This window comes from Talpa occidentalis, unplaced genomic scaffold (assembly GCF_014898055.3).
Source record: "Talpa occidentalis isolate TD23 unplaced genomic scaffold, MPIMG_talOcc4v2.1 talOcc4.11, whole genome shotgun sequence".
Lineage (NCBI taxonomy): Eukaryota > Metazoa > Chordata > Mammalia > Eulipotyphla > Talpidae > Talpa > Talpa occidentalis.
In genome coordinates, this window is record NW_023601104.1 from 93,846,070 (window position 1) to 93,861,707 (window position 15,638).

General features: G+C 59.6%; 1 long non-coding RNA gene across 2 annotated transcripts in view; it reads right to left on the reverse strand.

Annotated features, from left to right (window-relative positions):
* LOC119239389 (uncharacterized) overlaps positions 1-14,284 on the reverse strand; it is a 31,033-nt gene extending 16,749 nt beyond the window's left edge. For both annotated transcript variants that reach the window (XR_005123845.2, XR_008550745.1), the window contains exons 1-4: positions 14,199-14,284; positions 11,466-11,609; positions 4,934-11,291; positions 4,702-4,848 (exon numbers count right to left, since the gene is read on the reverse strand). This is a non-coding gene — a long non-coding RNA (uncharacterized LOC119239389). The remainder of the gene's footprint in view (positions 1-4,701; positions 4,849-4,933; positions 11,292-11,465; positions 11,610-14,198) is intronic.
* Positions 14,285-15,638: the final 1,354 nt, after the last annotated feature.

Below are 15,638 nucleotides of genomic sequence, written 5' to 3' on the forward strand. Positions count from 1 at the left end.
TGAAGACTTGCTGGGGGTTGGGAGGCCTGCCAGCCTCCTGGCCCCCCAGCACCCCTGCCTTCTGTGTACCCAGTAAAATCCCAATAAAAACCTGAAAAGCCCTGAGGACTCCAGGACTCTCTCCTCCTTCACCCAGTCTGCTTGGATCATAGAAAACCTGCAATGTGCCCGTTCCTGCCGCTACACCACCCTGCCCCACCTCACAGGAGGGAAACTGAGGCCCAGAGGGCAGGAGGCAGGGGCCAAAGTGACAGTCACACTTGGAGATGAGCAGGAGCTGCCACTGGGTCTCCCAAAGGCCATGGCCGTCCCACACCCAGGAAAACGCCCAGGCAGACCTGACCTTGACCACACTGTCCCCTCTGCTGACCAGGCACTGATCTCTCCAGTACTGATGCCCTGCTCCTGCCTGACAGAGTACATAGACCCAACAGGCTAGCGCCTCATCCAGGGAAGGGGAAACTGAGGCCGCACAGTGGCCCAGACTGGAGCAGGAGCCCCTTCCTCTCGTGAGAGGGAAGTGGTCCTGGTTCCTCCATGGCAGGGAGCCTTCTGGGCGGTGTGGGGCAGCACACTGAGCCTCCAAATCAGAGGCTCCCTTGCTCTGGGCACCCCCCATGGGCTGTGCTGCCCCCCTCTTGTCCTCCCTAAGCGCAAACACTGCCCTGGGGCTCTCTGAGCCCCCCAACCCGTGTTGTAACCTGGGGGGACGGCGTGATCGCCACCCACAGGACGATCCAGAAAAAGGGCTGGAAAGACAGCAGGCTCACTGGGCTACAGTCCCAGCCATGGGTCCCTCTGAGCCCCTTCCCCAACACCCTGTTCTGGAGCCCCCTCTTCTCAGCCCCGGCCTGGCTCTCTCGGGCTCTCAGGCCCGGTTTGCTCGAGTGCTTGTCTCTAGGCATGGCCGCTGCTGAGAAACTTGCAAAAAGAAAGCCCCAGAAGGAGGAGAGTGTGAGCATCTGGGGTCACGCTGCCAGGGTAGCTGGTTAAGTGTGTCATTGTGCAACCTCTTGTCTGGGCCTTGTCCTCCCGCCACGCACACAAGGGCAGGGCCCGGGAACACACACACACACACACACACACTAACACACGCACACGCACGCACGCTCTGTCTCGGGAAGGTAATTGAGGTTTTCTTCTTTTCATCTGAAGAAAGGCACCTTCTATTAAAAGAATGTATTCACAGGACCTGGGAAAACTCATCTGCACTCAGCCCTCCCAATTATCCCCAGGTGGCTGGTCTCCGTGGGGGCCCCCCACATTCCTTTCTGCCTGCGCCTTTGTTCCCGCTCAAGCGGCCCTGGGAGCTCCCAGGCTAAGAGGCTCCCCCTTAAGCCCCTACCAAAGACCCTATTCACCGCCCAGACGGCAAAGGTGGTGGCGCCTCTTCCTTGGAGTCCCAGGCCGGGGCTCAGCGCTCCCCATCTGCATTGTTTTGTAAGCCCAAAGAAATCGGAGAGCAATTAAGAGTCCAGGCTACACCCTCCACCATCCTCCTCTTCTTAATGAATTCCTCTCTCACACACCCCCCGCTCCACGCTGGGGCAGACCCATCCTCCGCTCCCCAGCACCCGCTCCGCCTGCTGGTCCCCCAAGAAGGTCAGGGACTATGAGGGTGCAGGAAGTTGAGAGAACAGAGTTCTCATCACAGTCAAGTCCCCAAAATGTGACTGGAGTGACCCCAACATAGAGACCAGGACCTGGGCCAAGTGTCCATCACCCGAAGGCACTAGCCACTGCAGCACCCAAGGGCACCTCAAAGATGGGCTCTCGGGTGCCCTCATATAAGGGGGGCCCCTGGCCCTCTGGTGGGCCTGAGTGAACGCAGGACCCCCTTCTGGGCATTGTCTGGCCTGCCCAGTGGTGAGGGACACTGGGGGCCCCTCCTCCCCTTTCTCCACCAGGGCAAGCCTCCCTTGGCCTCACCCGTTCCCCACCCCCCAACTTCCCGAAGGGTCCACTTCAAGTGTCCTGGGAGCCTCCTGTCTGTCCTAGCCAGACTTCTACCCCTGTCCTAATGGAGCCCCACCCCTGAGAGGACCCTGCTGGAAAAATTACAACTCTTTTCCAGAATTTTCCATTGGCTCAGAAAGAGTAGGAGATCAGGCTGGATTTCCCTGTCCCTCCTTTAGGAGGAGAGGACCGAGCTCAGGCAGCAGAGGGGAGTCCCTAGCCCCCAGCTCTGGGGGCTAGATGTATTCACAACTTGGTAAATTCCAGTCTTCTAAAAGAAAGCGCTCCTAGCACCCCAGCCCTTTCATGCCCCGCCCCCCCCCCCCCAGCACTGCGGACTCCACATTGTCCACTGCCCTTTGACCCTCTGGGACCTTAGTTTGTCTCCCTCCACACCCCCTTCTGTGTAAAGCCGCCTTCCCCCTTTCATGGAAACATTCATTAGCAAGCTCATTAAGGACGGCTCGATTTTTTTTCTCTCTAGAAGTCGGATTGCTCATAAAAGACGCCAAAGTTACTGCATGGACATGACGTGAACACACACATGCTCCCAGGCCCCCAGCCTCACCGGGTTTTGACATCATTTGGAGAAATGTGCTTAGAAGGGCGTGTGGGGTGGCGGCATCACCATCAGGGGGCGTGAGACCAGGCCCTGGAGCTGCGGGTGGGAAGTGGGGTGTGGGGGGGGGGGTTGGGCAGACTTTCCTCCCTGGAGCAGAGGCTAGGGATGCCCTTCCCTTCCCCACTGCCCAGGGTGTGACAAGGGCCTTCTCCGCGACACCTGTGGGGGCCTGGAAACTTCCAGCCAAAGACGCCCCCCAGGCAGTGAGCCCCTCCCCAGAGTGCCAAAGCCCTTGGGCGCCACCTGATGCCCGGGGAGGGTCTCACTTCCCCCACCCCTTCCTGCTCAGGAAGAGGAAGTCCCAATCCACCAGAGAATTCTGGAGGTGATGACTTCCTCCACTCCACAAGGGCCTTCCTGCCATGCCTGGATGAGAGGCCGACTGAAGTTGTACGTTTCAGCTTCTTTAACTGAGAACTTGATATATTTTCACCTGCCCAGTGACTCACAGGACTCAGACAAGGTACCCGCCTAAGACTGAGCATTTCCAAGTCTCCCTAAAATGCAACTCAGCCTCAAGGCGGACCCACCCGCCACTGGGGAGGGTGAGGGGGGCGGCTGGCTGGGACTTGCTTCCCTAACCTGCCCCCGGATCACCCAGCCCAGGATGTTCCCAGGGAAGAGTCTAGAAGCTGGGCCGTCTGGCTCAGACAGGCACCACAGAGCTTCCTGGCATCCCCTGGGAGCCCCGCATCTCTGCCCTGCGCAGAGGCCCCCCCAGGCCTCTCCTCCACGTCACTGTGTTTGCAGGTAGTTCAGCAAATGCCAGCTGTGGAGTAAATATCACGGGCAGAGCCCTCCCACAGCCCCTCCCAGATTCAGCCCTGGGCACACGCGCCCCTCGCTCTAGCCTGGTGGGCCCTCCAGAGAGAGACAAGCCAAGGCAGCAGCCCCCCACCTGGGTTACCTCTGCCCCCTCTGCCTACACTAACGCATTTTGTTTAAAAATAATCTCCCATCCCATTTCCATTTCAGGGGAGAAGGGCAGGGCTGCAGAAGAGCTGTCTCAAAACTTCTGTTTGCTGAAAGAGCATTATGGAAGCTTCTTTGGAAACCAGAGACCCTTGGGAGAAGGGACTGCCAGGCCCAGCCTCGTTGCCCACTCAGGGGTGCTGGCATTGGACCAGAACCTCGCAGGGGCCCACTCAAGGCCCCCAGGAACTGACTCTGCTTCACACCCGTCCTCCAGCCACTCTCCCTCCCACTGAGACCACCCTGGAGTCCGCTGGCCCATCCTTCACCCCTACCCAGGAGCGCACCACGTGGCCTGCTGGGCCTGAGCTAGCACCAAGACCCCCACGTCCCCATAAGACTCGGTTCAGACCCTATCATGGGCTCAGCCACTGGGACCCCAGAAGGAAGGTACCCTCAGCTAGGCCTCCCTCTTCCTGATCTTGGTTCAACTGGCCACACACAGGGGCTGAGGGGAAGCAGAAGGCCCCGTACTCGTGGGCCAGGCATCCCCCCATGGGAGCTCCTAGAGCACCCACAAACCCTCTGGTCTGGATACCCTGAGAGCCCCAACTCTGAGCCTCACCAGGTCCAGGAGCACATATGGGACAAGGGGCCCTAGACAAACAAGTGGCGCCCTGGAGAGCCAGAGGGCTGTGCACCTCCCATCACTTTTTCCCTCAAGCGTTGCTGGCCAAACCACTCCCTCCCTTCTCATTGTGAGCTCAGGGGCGCAGAAGAAGATGTGAGAAGAACTCACTCAAAACCCACGAAGGATTGAAGTGTATCCTCAGAGCCCCCCACCCCGAGGGCCCCTGCTCCAGGGCAGCAAAGGGCAGGCGAGCTCCTACTCCCGCCTCCCCAAGCAGCCCCTGCGCAGGCAGTCTCCAGTCATGTGTTCGACAAAACTCAGGACCTACTGTGTGCCTGACCCCAGTGATTCTAGGGCACCCAGCCCCATGTCGCTCACCCCTCACTTACCGTGCCTGCCCCGGTCGGGCCCACATGTGCCGGCTGTGAGGAGAGGGGCTCTGCCCCGGGCAGCTTGCGACTCTGCTGGGTGCAGAGCTGCACCCTTGGTCTGGAGCCCCGCCCCAGGTCACCCTGTGTACCCCCCTGAAGTGATCGGTGCTGAAGCACATCAGTGAGTCCCAAGAAAATAAGAAACTCACCCAAAGCAGGAGGCGAGGGGCGTCGGATGATCTGGGGGCCGGGGCTGGACGCTGTCCTCAGGGCTCTTCTGCCTCTTCCTGCTGCTCCGCGCCGCAGGGCCAAGCCGGGTGGGTCACAGCCGGTGTGCCAAGAGCTGATGGGGCGACCTTTGGAGGGACAGGAAGTTAGTGCCTGGCCAGGAAAGCCCCAGGGGGGGGCCACCACTGGGGAGAAGGTGCAGGCTGGCCTCACCTGCAGTCTGGCTCCGGGGCAGGGAGGTGGCGCACATGGGAGGAGACCAGCGATGGTCAAGAAGAGAAGCAACGGGCCTGGGGGCAGCCCTAGACCTACAAGGAGACCAGGACCATCTGCCAGGGGCCGGTCCAGGGGTCAGGCAGGGGGAAGGGCAGCAGCCGCCATCTCAGCCCACTGGGCCACACCCTGGGAGGGGGCAGCTGAGAGTGGCCAGGGGCGTGCCGGCCAGGCAGTGCCCCAGAGGAGGGGCCAGTCAGCAAGGTGGGCAGCACAGCAGGTGGGGCAACCTGAGCTGGGAGGACCCAGTGACAGGGCAGAAGACAAGCAGTGGCGAGCAGCAGGCAGGGCCAGGGAGCCACAGGTGAAGGCCCAGCAAGGAAAACTGACCCGTTAGGCAGGGGACCGGGCAGCAGAGTCCCGGGGGCCATGGTGGCTCGGGCACAGACGGGGCAAGTGGGCCAGACAGGGAAAGACTGGCAAGCGGAGCCCCGAAGGGCAGTCAAGACCTGAGCGGAGCTGCCAAGCAGTGTGAGTGCGGAGGCAGCCGGGCAGGGTCAGCCTGCAGGTGCTCCCTGGAGGTTCCAGGCCACGGTCCTTGCATCAGGACAGGCCCCAAACAGTGACGTGACGGCAGAGCCGCCTCATCGACCCCCGAGGGGCAGGGCAGGCAGAGAGGGCAGGGTCCAGCTCAGACCCCAACTCAAGAGGGAGACCTGAATGGCCAGAGCAGGAGGGGACACACCTTCTATCTCTGTTCTCCCACCTCGGTCCTGGGCAGGGCCGTGGGTCCAGAACAGGCATCCACTGAGCTATGGGAGGGGGTGCGGGAGGCAGGGAGGGCAGGATGAGCGGGGCCGAAGGAGGCCACTACCAGCCCAAGGAGGCCGAGCCGCAGCCCTTGCGCCCCCCTGCCTGCCTTCCCTAACAGAGCCGGAGTCGACCGCGCAGCGCCCCGAAGGGCCGAGGCCACCCGCAGGGAGCCGCCCCCCAGCCGCCCGCACTGGGAGACAGAGGCCGCCAAGGGGCGCGCTAGTGTGGCGGGTGTCCAGCCCCTGCCGGGCGTGGGCTTGATCGGCAAGGATCGACTGTTGGCTGACGGGATGAACGCATGAGTGAATGAAGGGGTGAGACCGGCTGGCCCCGCTCAAAGGGGGCTCCTTGTCAGACCAAATCCGCCTCCACCCTTTTGGCCTAATCCTTATCTTCCCAGAGACTCCCGCCTGGCATCTTAAGTGTGCGGTCAAGTTCCTTCATGGACTCATCTGTCCAAACAGACATCCCACATACTCTTACTGAACCCCACTTTTGCCAAACTGGTGCTGGGACACCCAGAGGAAGTGTGGACTGGCCTAGGGCACCCCCAGAGGGCCAGGTTGGAACTCAGTGCTGGAGGGGTGGGGGCCGGAAAACAGAGGTGAGGGTAGTAAGCAGAGAAGCAGCAAGTCTTAGAAGGGTGGAAAAGTGGGGGGACGCATCTCCTGGCCTCTGGTAACTCTGGCTTCCCACCTAGTAGGGCCAGCTCTCCTGAGGCGCCAGGGCCGACTCCACAATAAGAGCCCAGTAGGCTCTGGGTGCCTAGAAGACCATAGGAGGCCATTGGGACCTCCCCAAATTGGGAGAATGGGGTGCAGCTAAAAGCCGCATCTATGCAGGAAAGAGGGGCTGCAGTAAGCAAGGAACCAAGGCATGGGGTAACCTGCACTCAAAGGAACAATTAGCTGGGGCCTCAGGGGTTTAAGGCGGCTGCCCCGCTTCCTGAAACCCAAGCAGGAACCGGCCGGGGGAGACAGTTTCCCCAAGTGCCAGACCCCGGTCAGGTTCCCAGAAAGAGCACAAAATCCCCAAGGCACAGGGACAAGTGCCTTCCGGCCTCCCCAGATCCTCAAAGGCTGGCTTCAGGGGGGCTCTGGGCTTGGATGTTAATTATCGTCTGTCCACGTTTCCGGGGGAGAAGGTCTCACGGGTGATTATTTTTCCTAATTAAAAAAAGTCACTTCAAATACCAGGGGCTGGGAGGGGTAGATTCTTGTGGGGTCCCCCGGGGCCTAATCTAGGGGACACCTCAGTCACCTCGCCAGAAAGCGGAGATGCCCCAACCAGTCACTGGGCCGCCTTCGTTCTTGTTGGAGTGTGGGGGACATGGCTTGGCTGGTTGGCAAGAGCAGGCCCCATGACCCCAGGGCCGGGACCCTCAGCCGCAGGAGTCGGGGAGACCTGCAGACAAAGTTTCCTCGCTCTGACCGCCCCACTTCCCTTGGCTTTTCTCATTTGGCAGAAGGTCTGGCTGGAGCCCGCAGTTTCATTGCAGTGATCTAATCTTGATTGATCTGCTGGGGTGAGAAAGGTCCCAACCCAGGACAAAGAAGAGCAAGTTTCAGAGCTGGGACATGTTTGCTCTAAAGGCATCAGAGGGCTCCAGGGAGGGCGAGGGGTTCGGGTGGGGCTCAGGATTGTGCAGTGCTAAGAAAGGCAATGACAGCAAGTCCGGATTCTGGGCCCGAGCCCCTGACCCATCCCTGGGCCTCAGAGCCTCAGTTCATCAGTCTGTGGGAGCCAAATGTGAACCCCAAACCACACTCATCCATGGGGGACCCCTGGGGCCCCCATCTCCTCCCATGGGCCTATGACCTGGCCCTTTCCTACCACTGGGGGAAACTTTAATGCTGGGGGGCAGGGGCAGGAGTGTACTAGAATTGGAGAAGGCACCCCAGGCCCCAGAGGCTGTGTCCAAGAGGGTCGACAGGTCCTGGCCATGGCGTCTGCTTAACGGGTCCAAGCAGAAGCCATCCCACGGCCCGCGTCCCACACAGCGGCCTGCAGCTCCACGGCTCCCGCGCACACGGGGCACGGGACGGCAGCGGAGGCGCAGGGCGGGGGGCAGACCTGGTCTCCGGCACCTAAATTGGAGGTACGGCCAGAGAGCCCGGTGGCCCTGGCCCTGAGGACCGCGCTCACCTCATTATGCTGATCAGGGTGCTTTTCCCTGCAGACAAAGGAGGCCCCTTATGAGCTGAATATTGGAATCCAGCAGCTGCCTCATTAGCGTCTGCAGGCTCTTCCTCCGCGAGGCCCGAGATTAGCCTCGTGTTCATTAAGGGGAAAGGGCGCAAAGTGGAATAAAACTGAAAAACACAGCTGGGGGTGGGGAGGGCCCCTTCTGTGGGCCATTGATTCCCTGAAAGACGCCATGTACCTTCAGATTTAATCACCAGCAAAGAGGGGCGGGGGGTGGGGGGGAGCGAGGGGGTTTATCCAGGATTCAGGAGGTAAAGAGGTTAAACCTGATAGAAGGAGTTAAAAACCCAAAATGGGACAATTTGATTAGAAAGCTTCCTGGGATTTGTCACTGGGGTAATGAAGTCAAAATCTCTTTCCTGTTTACTTTCTCTCAGCCCAAGATTGTAGGGAGGGCAGCTTTCTGGATGTTGGGGTTGGGGGGGGATTTTAATATCTTCTACGACTCCCGTTCCCTTTTTGTCTTAATGCCTTTTTTCAGTCTTTCCCACTCCCACGTCTTTCTTCTGTCTGTCCTTCCCGTGGGACCCTAATCTTTAAGAAAAACTCCAACCAGGCAGTCTCCCGAACACCTCATCGCCCTGAGAGCAAGTCCCACCAACACCTGCCCGGCCCGCCAGGGAGAGACCACGCTGACGACGCCGTGGGAGGAAAGGGGCTTGGAGAAGGGGGCCTGCTGCGAGGCCTTGGCCCTAACCAGGCGGCAGGGCCAGCGGAAGCTTCCAGAAGCTGGGAGACCTGACTGGGGGGCACTGAGGACGAGGGGAGCCCAGGGCAGGGGTCTCTAGGAGTCGATGGGGAATGGGTGTCAACAGGAGTGACCCGGAGCGAAAGGCCACGTGAGAGAGTGGACGCCTGTCGTGTGTCGAGAGCAGGAGACGTGTCCAGGGTGAAGCGACAGAAAAGCCATTACCTTAGCGAGAGACTTCATCGGAGGAGAGCAAGTCAGGAAGCAGTGGGTTGAGGAGGAAATTGGAGGTGAGGAAGGAAGACAGCAGGAGTGGACAGGCCTTTCGAGAAGCTTGGCTGCGAAGGAAAGAAAGAGACCGTCGTGGCTAGAAAGATGGACAGGGCAGACTGTGGAAAGAGCCACCTTAGAATTCAGAGGGAATCAGGTGTGAGAAGAGGGCACCAGCACAGAGGCCACCTCTGCCTCTACGAGGAGAGAGGCCATGGGGGTGCGAATGTGGCTGAATCCCCAATCTGAAGAACCGCTTGAGGGCCTCTGTTCCACTCGGGGGCAGCAGGCCCGCCCACCCTGGGTCAGGACAGGGAGTTGTGAGGTTCAAATGAATGGTTGATGGGCCAAAAAGGCCTTTGCCCGTGGCAGCGAGAGACGTCAACGTCGCCTTGTGACTCACTGGCCACGGGACACTAGTTCTACAACCCACTGCAGCCTCACCAGGCCTGGATTTCAGTGACCATGAATGAGGCGAAGGCTGAGAAAACGGCCTGCCAGCCCTGGAAGACAAAAGGTGGCCCTAATGGCCTGGATTAACGCAAAGCAGCTCTCCGCCCACGTCATTCGTCACCTTCCAAGTCATCCTTCCACCTTCATTTGTCACCTAATCCAATCAGTCCCTTTCAGATGCCCAGGAGCCATTGTCCACACCAAGCTGGGCTTCCCTGAAGGGGTCTGAGCTGTTTTTGTCTTGTCCGAACAAAACTGGTTGACTTGAAAGGGGACAAAGAAAGTGCTGGTCAATGAGGACCCCAATTAGCTTCCAAGGGACTGTTTTCATCATCTTTGATCCCATACCAGGCCTGGTGTGCTGGGCATATTGTCGGTGTTCCGGAAAATGTTTGTTGAATTAATTCTGTTTTTGCTGATGCTGGCATTGATTTGTGTAGCACGAACCTACAATGCACCTACTGGGTGCTAGCTGCTATTAGTGAGGGAGAATGGGGCTGGGGGCACGGGAACAATGGGGACCAACCTCGGGGTGTTAAGTATTTGGCAATTTCCACAGCTATTTACAAAGTGCTTTCTATCATCTGGTTTTCAAAAGCGCCCTGTGGGGTGGGGACATGCGGGGAGGGGGGGTGTGTTTTGTTGTTGTTGTTGTTTAATCCCCATTTAGACCAAGAAAGGAACTGAGGCTTGGAGAAGTTAAGCGACTTGTTTAAGGTCACCTCGTTAGGGAGAGGTGGAGTCAGCACGGGGCACCAGCACTGGGGCCACCCAGACCCCCTAGACCACCCCGGACAGCTGGGATTTCAAACAGACTTCCCATTGTCCGAGGTTTGATTGGAAATAAAAGAGCCCTCAGTGGAGCTCTGGACCGGGGCCAGGGGTGCAAGGGGCCGCTGCAAGGGCACCCAGGGTCCAACTTGGACCCCTTGTCTTGCCAGCAATGTGACCAAATACTTAAACATTCCCCCAGCAGCAGTTCCTCACTGGAAATGGGAGCCTGTCCTACCCCATGGGACAGGGGGCACTGGGGCCTACGGGCCCTCCCCACTTCTCCCTCTTGCCAGGCACTCAAATGAAGGTGGGATTCACTCCAGGGGCTGCCTCCCCTCCAGGGCCTATACCTCCGCTGTGTAAATGTGTTCAGAGACTGCAGGAAGAGTTCTAAATGAGCCCAAGTATCACTGGTGTTCCTACCTGTGGACCATGCCCCTACCTGGTGCAGGGAGCACCCCAAGGGCGGGGCTGCCTGGACGGCTGCAGGAGAATAAATAAGACAAGTGAGAGGGTGGGAATCAACCAGCCCAACTTTTCAACAAACATCTGCGGACCACCTCCTCAAATCCCGGCCCACCCCAGACTGCCTGATCTCATTTAATACTCACAACTTCCCTGGGAAGGCGCTTCTCGTTCCCCAGTCCCTAGTCCCCAGAAAAGACAAGGAGATCTCCAAAGTGGGGGCATGCCCTGGGCAGTTCGGCAGCATGGTGTCGGGCTCATGCTCATCCCAGACGCCCACCCTGAGCCTTGAACTGCCAGTGAGTGGCTGGTGGAGCCCTCAGCCCTTGGCCCAGGCCCCCCTCCTGAGAAGTTCCCAAAGGGATCCTTCCATTTCAGGATATCCCAGGGGCAACAGGGTCAGTCAAGAAGAACTGACACCTCCTTAGGGGGGAAACACTCCAGTTCGCTGGCACGTTAACACAAGCAGAGACTTACAGGTGAGTACTGCGTCAAGGCACAAGCATAGCAAAGGTCAGGGGTTAAGGACCAATGCCCCCTCACTAGGGCATTGGTTTAAGCCTTTTAGTCAGAAGGGACAGGTGGCTGATCGGCTCTCATCCTCTTCATCCTTCATCATCCTGGTCCTGGGGGCCCGGTGGTGGCTGCTTTATGCTGGCGGGGTCCAGGAATCCATGCTCCTCGTGCCCTCTGCAATTGATCAAAAGTGAGAGGATGCACTTAAAAGCCCAAGTCTAGGCATTAATTAAAATTTAAATGAATTAATTTCAGCTAAAACTAATAAGTTAACATTTAAAATTATCCTTAGTTGCTAATTAATCTGAGGGTGATGGCAGGAGGGTGCGGGGTGGGGGTTCCACCCACCACATGTATATCAGAGCAGCCGGAGGCTTGAGGTACCATGGGATGGACGTCAGCCGTATGCCCCTTGGCAGCAGCTTGGCCTTGGCACAGGTGGTCCTTGCAGACGAGAAGGGGAAAGGACGATGTCATCCCTGCAGAGAGACCCTATGGCATGGGAGGGGGTCAGATTAGAAACCATCTTGATGACCTCTAATGGCCAGCACAGGAACAGCAGGGAGAGGGAGGGGCAATGGGAGAGAGAAGAGACAGGGGAGGGGGAGGGAGGGGCCAAGAGGGGGGAGGGAGGGGCCAAGGGGGGAGGGAGGGGCCAAGAGGGAGGAGGATGTGGTTGGGGAGAAGAGGGAGGGGTGTAGAGGAGGGGGGAAAGAAGGGAGGAGGGAGGGGTGGGGGCTGGGAGAAGGGGGGAAAGGAGGGATGAGGAAAATGGGAGGGGAGGCGGGAGAAGAGAAATGGGAGGGAAGAAGGGGAGGAGACAAGGGAGAGGAGGAGCAGAAGTGGAGAAGGGAGGAGGGAGAGAAGTGGGAGGGGGTAAGGAAGATTTGATTGACAGGCCACAAGTGTTCGCTGTGTGCGCATGCGCAACCTGAAGCCCAGTTCAGCGGGCCTCGGGCCATTTGCAGACACAGACCGCTAGGGGGCGCGCGGCAGCGCCCGGAGCCCGGCAGCGCCGCCACCTGCGGCGCGCACGCGCACGCGCGCACACTCGCCCGCACACTGCAGGCGCCTCCAGCGCCCCCGCCCGCGCCCGGCCCGCAGCTGCCAGGGCACAGCTGGCACAGAGCAGGCGGGGGGCGCCCAACAGGTCTCGAGCCAGGAGGGGGGGCTCAGCCCACCCCAACCCGCCGCGCAGGGCCGCTGTGTCCCCGACACGCCAGGCCCGCCCTCGCCAGCCAGAAGCCACCTGTGGACTTGGGGCACCCCCCCCAAATGGCCAAGAGGGTCTTTTGCGCCCCGCAACTGTCAGGGCACCCTATGCCAGAAAGACGGACGGATATGAATCAGACATGCCGCATAAGGGTCTTTCCAGAACACGATTCCACTTTTAGTAAGAAAAAACCAGAAATCTTGCGTCCGACCTTCGTGAAGCCAAATTAACGAAAAATAATTAAAAATTTAAAAATCCCATTCTCAATACACCCCTTTCACTCATTTTGGGGTCTCTAGACATAGGATACAAAATACCGTACCGTTAGAAAACCATGCGAAGGCCGCCAGGACCACCGAGAATCATCAGACCACCATCGAGCCCCCCTCGAAAATCCCGCCCCCCTTCTTCGCCACATCAAGAATTTCAAGACCCCGCACGAAGGCGCCTGGTTAACCACTTGATGGCCTCTTCATCCTGTGCCAATGAGCCAGACCCCCGAAGACCCCCAAAACCAAACGACCGAATTAACTCGTCCACCTCCGAGCTCGTCCACGACCCCCAAGTCACACGCCCCGCGCTGGCCTCGGCCTCTCCGGCCCGCACCCATCCCGCCGCCGCTCGCGCGACCCCGGGGGTCTCGAAGCATCTCCTTCTAGGTAAATGTATCCAGAATTCGCCAGCAAATCCCTTGTCCGACCCCCTCCAGCAGGAGAACAAAGGCCACCTCCCCTCCCACCCCGCCCCCAAAATTCCGCAGTGCCGCCAGCGCCCTCTGGCGGCCAGCGATGAAACCTTCCAGAAACCTGCCACGTAGCAACCCGCTCGCGCCCCCCCCAAGGCTGTCGGCCTGGGGTGGGGAGGGGGCAGCGTGGGGGGGGGGCAGGGACAAAGGAAATGGCAAAAGGCGATTTTATCAAAACTCTAAAGCCCACAACATGTCAGACTCTTCCAGAGACCGCCACGCAACGACGAAAAGACCCCCGACCCCCAATTCCCAATACCCAGCGCCCAAATCCCCCTAACACACCCCCTTTTCTGTATGCACCACTGCCCGCTTCCATCCCAAAGATGCCTCTCCATACCCAAAGATGCCCAGAGATACGGCCTTCTCCCACCCCAGCCCACCCCTGCTGCTCTCCTGCCCATGCTCCCAGGTACCTGGCCCTGCCCCCAGCTGCCCTTCTCCAGAGATTTATCTTGGGGGGCTTCTGGGGCGGGGGCTTGCACTGGGGCGCCATATCTCTCCTCTGGTAAAGTGACTGATTCGGGTAAAACCTGATGGTATCGTTGGGAATTTCACTCTGAAATCTGGCGAGCCCTGCAGTCCAAACCTGGGCACTTGGCCTCGGGGTCCCTGCGGACAAGAACCTTTGCTCCTCGCGCCTGCGGGCCAGCAAGACCCTGCCCCAAAACTAGGGGGGAAACGTGCCCAGGGGACTCTTCGGGTGCTTCCCTCCTAGCTCACGGGGCAAACCGAATGCCTCCGCCGCCATATCTCCCTCCATTGGTGATTCTAAAGGTGGCTTCACGCAGAAAACCTGGGGTTTGGACCCAGTGGCTGCGGTACGCTGGATCCCAGTGGGGTCGCTCGGACGCCCCCCACTCCTTCTAACGCAGCCTACCCTCGAGGGCGGCACTGCAAGGATCCCTGGTTCTCCCACCCCAGGAAAATGTACCTCGAGCTTTTCCTTCCTGACAGAATGTCCTGGTGGCCCGATGCTCGGGGACCAGGCGAGGTGGCCGCCTTGGAGAGAAGGTCCCCAGCATCGGTCACTCGGCTCGTCCAGCAGGACAGAGCCCGGCCCAGAAGGGGATGTCGGCTTCCTTTTGCACATCCTTTCGGGCAAGGATGGCCAACCACTCACCCGGCGGGCAGGCTCTCGTGGGGGCGCCGCGTTCTCCCGAGGAGCTGCAGCCCCGGCTAGCGGGCCAAGGCGCGCTCCATCTCCGCTCTCCGCCGTCTGCGCTAGGGGCTGGCTGGGTGGGGTTTATATGCAGGCGCAGAAGGGGTGGTCTCTGACGTCAGCGCATTCTGCTGCAATGCGCTCATTTCTCTAAAAGTGATTGGCCGGAAAAATGAGCCCCCCAGATTCTATGACAAATTGCTCTGGCCGCACCCAGATTGCAGCAAAGAAGGGAGGAAAAAATCCTGCCGCAGTGCCCCTCGCCGCCATGACCAACACCCTGCGCTGGCGGGCGCCTGCCCCTGCAGGAGACCCACTCGCCCCCCGGGCGATTCGTGTGCACACCCTTTGCGGGGAATACGGGGTCATGAGGGGTGGTTCTCCTGCGGCGGGCCGCGGGTAAAGCTGGGGCGCCGGGGGTACAGATCGCACACCTGGCTGTTTCGGAACATCTCGCAGAGGATGAGCTCGGGAAAAGGAATAATGCTTTCTGCTGATTTTCCCGGAAAATATAATGCCCCGGGCGAGATAACGGTTGCGGATCGACGGCTGCCCGCCCCCCCTTTATCTCACCCGTGCACCTCTCATCTCCTATCTCCGACATGGGAGGGTCGGACAGTATCTTGGAGTCAGAAAAACTGGGGTTTGAGTCCCGGCTTGAGGCTTACAAGTGTACCCGGGTACCCGCACCCCTGGGATGTCCCTTCTTCTGCACAGGGGGTCTGTTTCCTTTTCATTATCGAGGGGATGCCTCTTAACCGGGTTGGCAAGAAGAGCCCGGCTGTACGCGTGTACTGGAGGGGCAGTACTTTTCCAGGAGGATGGGTCCCACGTGGAGATACAAGGCGTACCCCCAAATGACGGTACTTTACCCACACGTTCACTTTGAAAGCCCCCCCCTCGGAAACAGACAGCGACACATGTTGCGGCGGAACATAGCTGCACAGCCTCGTGCTCCCGAACTTGGCACATGAGATTTAATCCCTAACAGGTGGCGCTTCGGCAGCTCTGCCCGGCATGAGTGGCACAGCGGGCCGGGCCGTCCATCATATGTCCTCTCGCAAAGGTCAGAATGCTGCTGAAAGGGACTAAGGATCTATCTTAGGGTGACAGGTGGGTGGCAGCAGGGAGGGCAGGGAAGAAGCGCCCGGTGACAGAAGAGGGGCGAGAATGACCGATGGATCCCAAAGGGGAAAGGCACGGGGGCCCCCCGGGGGATGTCAAGTTAGAACAAGTCCCCTGCACTTCTTGGGGGGAGGGGGCGGAGAGCCGCGCAGCCTTAGCAAGCCCCCCAGGACTGGCCTCGGACGCGGCGGCTGAAACTCAGCCTGGAGGAGCTCCCAGGGCGGAAAGGGTGGTCTCAGGGCTTTCGGGAAGCTGGTGGCCCCAGCAGGGGGTGCT